Source organism: Stegodyphus dumicola, chromosome 2 (assembly GCF_044657685.1).
Source record: "Stegodyphus dumicola isolate Sdum_Otavi_A_Nest chromosome 2, ASM4465768v1".
Classification (NCBI taxonomy): Eukaryota; Metazoa; Arthropoda; class Arachnida; order Araneae; family Eresidae; genus Stegodyphus; species Stegodyphus dumicola.
The window spans coordinates 146,180,877-146,191,246 of NC_140769.1; the positions used below are offsets into that span (position 1 = coordinate 146,180,877).

At 33.2% G+C, this 10,370-nt stretch overlaps 1 protein-coding gene across 9 annotated transcripts in view; it reads right to left on the reverse strand.

Annotated features, from left to right (window-relative positions):
• Window positions 1–8,775, reverse strand: part of LOC118203977 (uncharacterized) — a 147,941-nt gene extending 139,166 nt beyond the window's left edge. For all 9 annotated transcript variants that reach the window (XR_015039581.1, XR_015039579.1, XR_015039577.1 and 6 more), the window contains exon 1: window positions 8,518–8,775. The gene's annotated coding sequence lies outside the window, so the exon portion shown is untranslated. The remainder of the gene's footprint in view (window positions 1–8,517) is intronic.
• Window positions 8,776–10,370: the final 1,595 nt, after the last annotated feature.

A 10,370-nucleotide genomic window follows, 5' to 3' on the forward strand; every position in this document is an offset into this window, starting at 1 on the left:
TGACGTAATTGGTTGCGGTGAATTTGAATCATGGGAAAAAATTTGGAAAGTGTGTGTCGGATTTTGGGTAAGAGCTTGTGTGTGATGGATTAGTACGTTATTGTTTTGTGGTTTACATGGTAAATTGGCTGAATGTGGTAAGATTAATTTGAAGTTTCTGTAGGATTTGGAACGAAAGGGGAAAAAAGCATTAATTGACTGGTGTGTAAATGAAGGTTTACTTAGTAGCCATTAATAAGTGTCCTGTTTGGAGGAAGGAAATGCATACAGTTGAACATCGGATATTTTCGAAAGGAGGATATTTTTTACTCATGGAAGTGTTTGGATGCTGTTAAAGAATTGTGTTTGACTGAAGACGCGTAAATTCGTAAATAAGGTAAGTGGATATTTCCTTTGTGTAGTGCCAAGATGAGTTTCCTTTTTTATTTCACTGTTTGATTTAAAATGTAGTTTATTCAGATTATATGTTTTTTGTTGTCTGCTCCTTTGACTTTTTAAGTGAATATAATTCGATGTGTACCTGGACAAAGCCAAAGAGAGTGCGCAATGCCTAGTTTGTGAAATTCTGAGATTTTTTTAAGTGAAAATAGGTTGATGTGTACATGGATAAAGTCAAAAAAGTGTGCAATTCTGGGATTTTTTTAAAGTGAAAATAGGGCGATGTGTACATGGATACCGAGTTTGTGCAATTCTTTCTCTTGTTATTTTGGCTTTGTGTAGCCAAAATAATAAGTCAAAGAATTGCACAAACTCAGTACCCATGTACAGCCAAAAATCGCCAAGTTTTGCCAAGGGGTACCCTAAAATATACTTTTACCCTTTCATGATGCATCTAGGAATTATTTTGACTAATTCTGTACAATTAATTTTAATAAAAAAAAAAGCATTCCTCCTCTCAACATTTGTAGGAAATTCACCGATTCCAATATAATTATTTTCAAAAAGTTTGTCACATGGTATACTTAAGATTAATTCCAAAAAGCAAATGGCAGATTCCAGCTTCATTAAAGTGGTTAGAACTGGTAAACAGCAAATCTCCATAAAACTTTGAAAACAAATTCCTTTTTCATGGTTGATTTAATCAGATTGTAAGAGAACATGCCAGTGTAAGATTTAAAATTCAGCAAAAAAGCATTCTTAGCATGGTGCAGATTTTTTTAACGATATGTAAATAATACGCACAAAAAAAAATACGTACAAAAATTGTCTTGCTTCTAAAGAAAATGAACGTATGTCTGATTGTTGTTGAAATTGATAGAAGTACTCAAAATCTATGCTAAACTAAGTCCACTAAATGGTAGACATTTGTTTTTCTTTTTTAAAACAATAGCCTATAACAGCACTGGCTACTACTAAGGCTAGAAGTTGTGGCCATTTTATTGTGAAGGCACCTAATAGGCAGACACCACTACCTTCCTGTGAAGGGACAAACAATTTTGCATCCACGCCTTCTCCGGGATTTGAACCCGGGCCCTTCGGAATCGCAGTTACGCTCCTCTAACTACTATATCGTCTGGGTGACAAGTGGTAGACTAAAATCAAACTAAATTGTTTGGGAGCCTCATCTCTTACTTGATATCATTTTCTGTCAATTGGCAAATTTATAATCTGTTTTGATCTTATTTGTTGATATTATCTTTCTTTTGCCTATAACAGCACTGGCTACTACTAATTTTACTACATGCAAATGGGCAAGACATCAGCAATTCAACAATATCAAAATGATAACATAACCACAAACATATTATGCAGGATCAACTATATTTTCTATTTTATTTTCATTTAAACATTAAAGCAAATCTTTTAAAATTTTATTTTCTTCTTAATATTATTCTTACATGAAGTATATGAGAAACTTTAAAATTGCTATCGCATATCCGTTTCAAATAACCAGTCTGTTTTGATCAATCTTCTATGAAATTTACCATTCAAAGAAAGGCATTTTTTTTTTTCCTGCCTTCTGCAAAAAGTTGTAAAAGGTTCATACAGTAGATGACATTTAAAATTATCACAGTTAATTGGGATCATGTGAGGTCCTGTTGATCGTATATGAAAACATGGAAAATATATTGCTTAATGAGATCAACAGTTAAATTAATGAGGTCAAGTAAAGGCATACGTCTCTAAACAGCTTGTTTTTTATTTTAGTCAGCCACTTAAAGCAATCTTAGTTTGTCTCAGTTTTGAGCAGAATCCAATACGAGGTCACTTTCTTCAGGAGCTGAAAAATTTCTACAGAATTTTTGGGTGAACTGCAGAATCGCCTACTTATTTGGCATGTTATGTTTCACACTTTTTACAAGAGTAAGACTGGCTAATAACTCCTGCGAACCTTGCAGTATATGCAGGGATTAGTGGAACTACTCATTTATTAATTCAACCACCATACTGTACCCGTCCCTGAATAAAAGATTTGCCGGCCTCGCCAGCAAATATCTTTATTGAAAAACAATATTACAAAAACAATCCAACTAGGATAATAATACAAAAACTTAAATACAAATTTAGTTACATAAATAAAATTTTACAATTATCTCAATTATCTTTAATAATACAAAAATCAATCCAACTAGGATAATAATACAAAAAACTTAGTTACAAGTCTTTGTTATAATTATATATTATTTACAATTTTCTTTTACATAATATTTTAAGAAGATTGTATTACAATTTTTAATCTATTTTACAAATAAAGTCTTTTCAATTCATTAACTTTACTGAGAACTTAAGAATAAATCTTCTTCTGTTTCTGTAATAACTTTCATAATATCTTTTATTCCTTTTCTTGATTTTTCATCCATGTAAATTTTAACTACATCCGATTCGGATCTCAATTTTGGTACAAAACTAAACCATCTTTCCTTTAATAAAGCACAATTAAGTACATGTTCAACATCTGCTTCTTTAGATCCACACTGGCACATAATAGATTTAATATTAAATCTATTGTAATAAAACGATACATGAGCATGATTTGTAAGAAATTGATTCAAATAACTATTTTCAAAACATCTTTTTGTATTAATTTATTTTATAAACTTATAAGTAAATCTGCCTTTCAATTCTTTATCCCATAATGATTGCCAAGCTTGTAAGACTTTAATCTTTAAAGAATTCTTAAACAAAACAAACGAAGTTGGAAGAATATCATCTATAACCTTTTTTTTAGAAGCCTGCTTACAAGAGTAAGAAGAATTGGATTTTTGTCAATTTCCTTTGACTTTTTTTAAGTGAAAATACATCAATATGTACATGGATAAAGTCAAGGGAGTGCACAATGCCAAATCCGTGGAATTCTCTGATTTTTTTTAAGTGAAAATAGGTCAATGTGTACATGGATACTGAGTTTGTGCAATTCTTAAAAACACGCCAAGCACTGGGTGATTCTACACTTTCCCCGAATTTTTTCCCTCTGATCTTTAAAAAAGAAAAAAAGGTACTCTTCTCCTATCGGGACAGATTCAAAAATGTATGATGTACATATGCATGTATGTATGTATGTACATGTGTGTATACACTCGCATAAATATAAGCATATACACATGAACACATACATATCTGAATCCAGTCCTGATAACAGAAGAGTACCAACATTATGAACAATTTATAAACAAATTTTTGCACTTAATTTATAATTAAATTTTTGCACGTAAACTCTGCGAAAGTACTTACCTGTATATTTATAGTTGTACTTGTACTAAATTAGTTAAATTCTGTTGCTGTTTTGAAGGATACTTTTTTACATCGCTTAATGTAATTCTTCAGTTAAACAGCTGTTTGAATCGAAATTCCTTTTTTGTGACTATTATGGAATACTTGATTTTCTTTACATGTTAACCCTATGAATTAGCAGCGGTTGGTTGCTTTTTATAATGAGATAAAGTACAAAAATTATACAAAAAAAGCTGTCTTTTCCAAATATTGTCACTGAACGATACAAACTTAATAATTCGTTTGATCTTTGGATTATGGTAACTTGGCGATTTTTTGGCGAAAATTTGGTGAACAACTCTGCTACAGCAACCCTCTATTTTTTTTTTTTTCTGCCATTTTGTCTTAACGAAGTAAAGACATGTTTCTTTTCTTTTTATTTACTGAACACTTTTTCCAACAATATACTAGCCGAATTACACTTATGCTAGAAATTTTATGTAACAAAACTGCTTAATCATGACAAATATTAACTGCAAAATTGGGAAAAAGTGCACAATCGCAAACTCCTTGCACGTTTTTCAGAATAGCACATACACAAAAACCATTTACACGTCAACTTATTTTTACTTAAAAAAACATCCCAGAATTGCACAAAAATGGCATTGCACACACTCTTAACTTTATCCATCTACACTGCTATTTTCTCATAAATTACAAAAATTTGCACGAAAATGCAAAAAAATTCTGTGAATCTTTAAACTCAGTAAAAAGCACATACATGAAATTACCTGATCGCGAAAAAGTATATACCCTTTCTAAGGATGAACACTTCCACGTATAAAATAAATAAAATATCCAAAAACTTTTACCTCTAAATTATCTATTATATTATAAACATCACCAACGAATTCATACCGCAAACATTAGAAATGGTTACAAATACTTAGTGTCAAATATTTAAATTATTTCCATACATGTTTACTTCAACTGAAACGTATACCAAATTCCTACAAATATAAAATTCACAAAATAACTATCATTTAATTCAAATATCACTAAACCATGTACACGTCGACTTATTTTTACTTAAAAAAAATCATCCCAGAATTGCACAAAAATGGCATTGCGCACACTCTTCACTATATCCACGTACACTGCTTTTTTCTCATAAATTAGAAAAATTTCATGAAAATGCATGAAAATTTTGTGAATCTTTAAATCCGGTAAAAAAAACATATATGAAATTACCTGATCGCAAAAAGTATATACCCTTTCCAAAGATGAACATTTCCACGTATAAAATAAATAAAATATCCAAAAACTTTTACCTCTAAATTATCTATTACACTCATGTCCATAAATTAAGGATATTTCGGAGTTGCGCGGAAATCGAACTCTAAAATAAATATATCACCTTTAAAATCACTACACAATCTTCAAGAATCATATGCAAATTTGAGGAAGTAACCAGATGACACCGATGGTACGTCACAATGACAAGAGTGTAAGAGAGTGATATATAAGGAATACAGGCAAAGAAGTAAAATTGTTCGTAGGCGCTTATTAAGCATTTCAGTGCAATAACCGAATAGTTATGACACAAAGGACACATTTGGATGATTTTTTACGTGGTAGAATTATCGGCCGTCTGGAATGTGGGCATACCCAACTGAAAGTATCAGACGAACTTGGAATTGCCCAGAGTGTCATCTCCAGGCTTTGGCAACGATTCCAAGATAATGGTAATGTGAGTAGACGTTATACCACAGGTCGCCCCAGAGTTACAATGCCGAGAGAGGACCGGTATTTTGCAGTTACTGCCAAAAGAAACAGGCGGAGCACAGCCTCAGACCTGTCTCGTCATCTCTCTTCAGCCACTGGTACGACAATTTCAAGGCAGACCGTGTACAGACGCTTAGGGCAGATTGGTCTGTATGCTCGTAGACCTGTCAGATGTGTTCCACTTACTGCAACTCACTGTCGCTTGCAGTTAGCCTGGAGTAGAGAGCATGCATTGTGGACACCGCAACAGTGGGCTTGTGTGATGCTTTCTGATGAGTTCAGGTTTAGCTTGCAGTCTGATTCTTGCTGGACTTTCATATGGCGAGCTCCAGGTATCCGTTACCACCAAGAAAACATCATTGAACGACACCGTTACGGTGGTGCAGGAGTGCTCGTTTGGGGTAGAATTATTCTGGGTTCCAGAACTGACCTGCATGTTCAAATTGGAACCATGACAAGCCAAATCTATCGGGATGTCATTCTGGAACAACATGTACGTTTGTTTCGGGGTGCCATGGGCACACAATTTGTGTTTATGGATGACAACGCCGGTCCTCACCGTGCAAACATCGTAAGCGAATGCCTTAAGTCGGAGGATATCACCCATATGGACTGTCCAGCATTCTCACCGGACTTGAATCCAGTAGAGCACATGTGGGACATGCTTGGCCGATGAGTTGCAGCCCATCAACCTCCTCCTACATGTGTACCAGAACTCCGGAGAGCATTGCTTTTTGAGTGTTGTAATATCCCCCAAAATCAGATCGATAATTTGATACTCAGCATGCCTAGGCGTTGTACGGACTGTATTGCATCGTCTGGGACACATACAATGTATTAACAATCATACCAACCACGTAATATTGTTTTTTTTTTTTTTTTTGTAAATAGGTTTTTTTTTTTTTTTTTTTTTTTTTTTTTTTTTTTTTTTTGTAATTTGCTCCAGGGAGAAAAAAATCGCTAATTTTTTTAATAATATCAAACATATAGCATCTTTTTTTTTTTTTGCTCTTTTCCTTTTGTTTAATAAATAAGCTTTACAAATAAGTCAAATTTGTTTTGCTTCTAACTCTTCCTTTGCCTGATTTTGCATTATCCTTAATTTATGGACATAAGTGTATATTATAAACATCACCAACGAATTCACACTGCAAACATTACAAATGGTTAAATACTTAGTGTCAAATATTTAAATTACTTCCATGCATGTTTACTTCAACTGAAACATATACCAAATTCCTACAAACATAAAATTCACAAAATAACTATCATTTAATTCAAATATCACTAAATTATGTACATGTCGACTTATTTTTACTTAAAAAAACATCCCAGAATTGCACAAAAATGGCATTGTGCACACTCTTATTATATCCATGTACACTGCTTTTTTCTCATAAATTAGAAAATTTTCATGAAAATGCATGAAAATACTCAACGTATTCTACTCAAACGTATTCCAAAATACTACAAACATATAACTCACAAAATCACGATCATTAAATTAAAATATAATTAAATTAAAAAACACTACTTAAAATATAAATCAGCACATACATTAAATTAATAAAATTATTACAATCCTAATTACTTTAAACTAAATCATTGCTAATAACAATTTTCCAATAATACCATATTAATTTATTTACTCCTTACATTTAAAATAATGCGTAATCGGAACTGACTACTTCTCACATTATTACCAAAGTCCTAGGTAGTAACCTTTATCGCCTCCAAAATGTCGCCAAACTACCAGTTACCATATTCCAAAGATCAGTCAATAATTAAGAAAAACTTTAGCACTCATTCTACCTATAATCATAACATATCTTATTCTCTGAATTAGAAAATAATGGGTTAATGCATTGCATAAAATTAAACAAAGCAACAGCATTGCATTTGGCATAGATTTTAGTCAAGAATTTATCGATTTTGAAGGCAAACAGGTACACTTCCCTCTTCATTAGCTTTCTCTTTGCTGCAGATTTCTTTGCTTCTGAAATAGATGGGCCAGTATCTATTTACCCTCAAAATTGATAGTCTTGACTAAAATCTATGCCAATTTTTCTTAATTTTATGTTTTATTTCAGCAAGTCTCTGTTCTATCTTAATGCAATGCATTTTTGTGTGTATGTTGTGTGTACACAATTATTGTATACTTACTCTGTTTTCCATATGAACACACTTAACGGCTTATGCACATTTATTTTTTCTTTTTAAGAAAATTACATTGTATTTATAAAATTCATGACTAGGAGCTTTACTCCCACTTTTTTACTGCTAAACAAATATAAATTTTACTCTCAGTTCTAAGAGAAAAAAGGGGTTGAAATTTTCCTTTTTCTTTTATACAAATAACGGACTTTAAAAACTTCATCTTTTCTATCTAAATAAAAATAGAAATATATTAAACACGTTTCTCGCAGATGTATTATAATAATAATATGTTTCCATTATCTACACAAGAAGGAAAAAAATTCGCACTTCATTCCCGTCTCATTTGTAATTTAACATTACTCAGTTCTAAGAGAAAAAAAAGGGTTGAAATTTTCCTTTTTCTTTTATTCAAATAACGGACTTTAAAAATTTCATCTTCTATTTATATTAATAAATAAAAATAGAAATATAATTAAACACATTTCTCGTGGCTGTACTAAAATAATAATATGTTTCCATTATCTACACAACAAGGGAAAAAAATCGCACTTCATCCCTTTCTCATTTTACAGTAGTCATAATTTGCTTCTTTATGTCATTAAGGCCTTTATACATTAATGCATCACAGCGTTAATATTTCAAATATAAATCTTTAAAATATTTAATGTAGCCACTTTCTAAGTTTCTACTACATTTTGCTTATTAGCATTGATACACTCTATTTCTATTGACAACACACATAGATATACAAGGAGCAAGAAAACCATAAAATTTATCTTTCGTTCATTTCCAACACTTTTTAAATACTGCCGTCATTTGGAAGCGGCTTATATAGTAACTGCAATTAGACTACAGACCGCTTCAAGGATTATATAAGGAGAAATAAAACCATAAATTTAATGTTTAGTTCATTTTAATACTTACCGTATCAAATATTGCCATCATTTGAAAGCGGCTTATATAGTAATTACAATTAGACAAGAGACGCCATCAAGGATGAAGACATTAATCATGATTTCAGATATGAAATTCGAAAACAATTACATTCTTTTAACACCAAATATTGATATACAGAGGTGGATTATGTTGGAAAGCATATCAGAAAGAAAATAATTTGTTTCCTACTTTCAGAACAAACACTTCACAAACATAAACAACCTTCCCCGCAACCTAGCAGCCGAACTGGACAATTAACGAGCAGAGTAGTTTTTACTGCTGAATCGAAATTGAAACATGCAATCATAGTTTCTAAATCCGAATGCTTTATATTAAAAAAAAAAAAAAAAAAAATCTATATAAGAAAGGGTCTGTACATTTCCAAAACACTGCAATAAAGCGAAAATTATATTTATCTCAATAAAAAATTTGGCGCTGTCTGTATGTAAATTGCAACCACGCCATTCACCACTCAGAATTGAAGAATCGGTAGTTAATATAAAACGTGTTACTCCATGCATTCCTTCCCCCTTCCTTTCCAAAACTCGAAAAATGCTCGTACATTTATTTAGATTTAAATAATTTTTAATGGTACAGGCTGACTTCATTTCCATCTGAAAGTATGAAATTCCTTATGCGTTGGCGCATATACGCCAAAAGTTAAGGAACAGTGTGTGTGTGTGTGTGTGTCTAAAGTGCGAATGAAGGCAAATACAAACAAGAAATTTTAGGACATGTTCGCTAAACGGTTCTTTAATGAATGCCACATAGAATGTTTCTAAAGTTCAACACAAACATGAATTACAACGAAAAATTGCAATCATGGCAGTGAAATCCGGGTTTTGGAGAAACAGTATACCAAAGGTTTTTGAGGAAAATAGGTGGTAACATTAGAAAAATAGGTTCCAATAACGAATGTGTCCACCCTAGCTGAATACATTGGCGGCAGCGATGTTCCATGCTGTCAATTAGATTGTCGGTCGGTGAAATGGGAAGCAACGACAAGACACGGAGGAATCTTTGTTCAAGCTCGTATAACGATCTTGGAGGAGGACTTAAAGCAGTAGCCTGTCTCCAAAGTAGTCCTAAAGATGCTCTATCGTATTCAGGTCTGGGGATTGAATTGGCCATTACATCCGCTCCATGCCAAAACCCTCAAGATAATTCTTCAGCATTCCGACCTCGGTGCGGTCATGCATTGTCGTCCATCGGAGAACGGATGTCGCCCATATGCCCCTACTATTGGTCCATCAGGACCAATAATAGAGGCATATGGGTGACATATTGATCAAGGATCTCGTCTCGATATCTCACACCGGTCAAAGTTCCTCCATGGAACACATGCAGGTCAGTGTGACCGCCGAGAGAGATCCTATCCTAAACCATTATTCCACCACCTCTGTAACTGTGTCTTTCCACAGTTTGGGATTTTTTGTATGTAGACCTCAATAATTCTGTGTTCACGTGTTCTCTTGCTCAACATAGACGGGCACATCTGTATCCTCGGGTCAAAGGGACACAAATAACTGGTCGTCTTGCATACATACCTGTATTAGGCAGGCGTCTTTAAACTGTAGTAGCTGAGATTCTTGTTCCTGTTGCCGCTAAATGATCTGCCATGGGTTGAGGCACAGTAATTATACTCCTTCTTCGGCCCGAAAGAGATAAATAACAGTCTCCCGCAGGTGCTGTAGCTCTAGGTCTGGAACATGTCTTCTAGACACAGAATCCTCGGATTCAAATTGATTTCGTAGTGGGTGGACCACACTACAAGAGACATTGACACGTCTAGCAGCATAAGCTTATAACATCCCCATTCCATCAATCCCATAGCCTGCCAC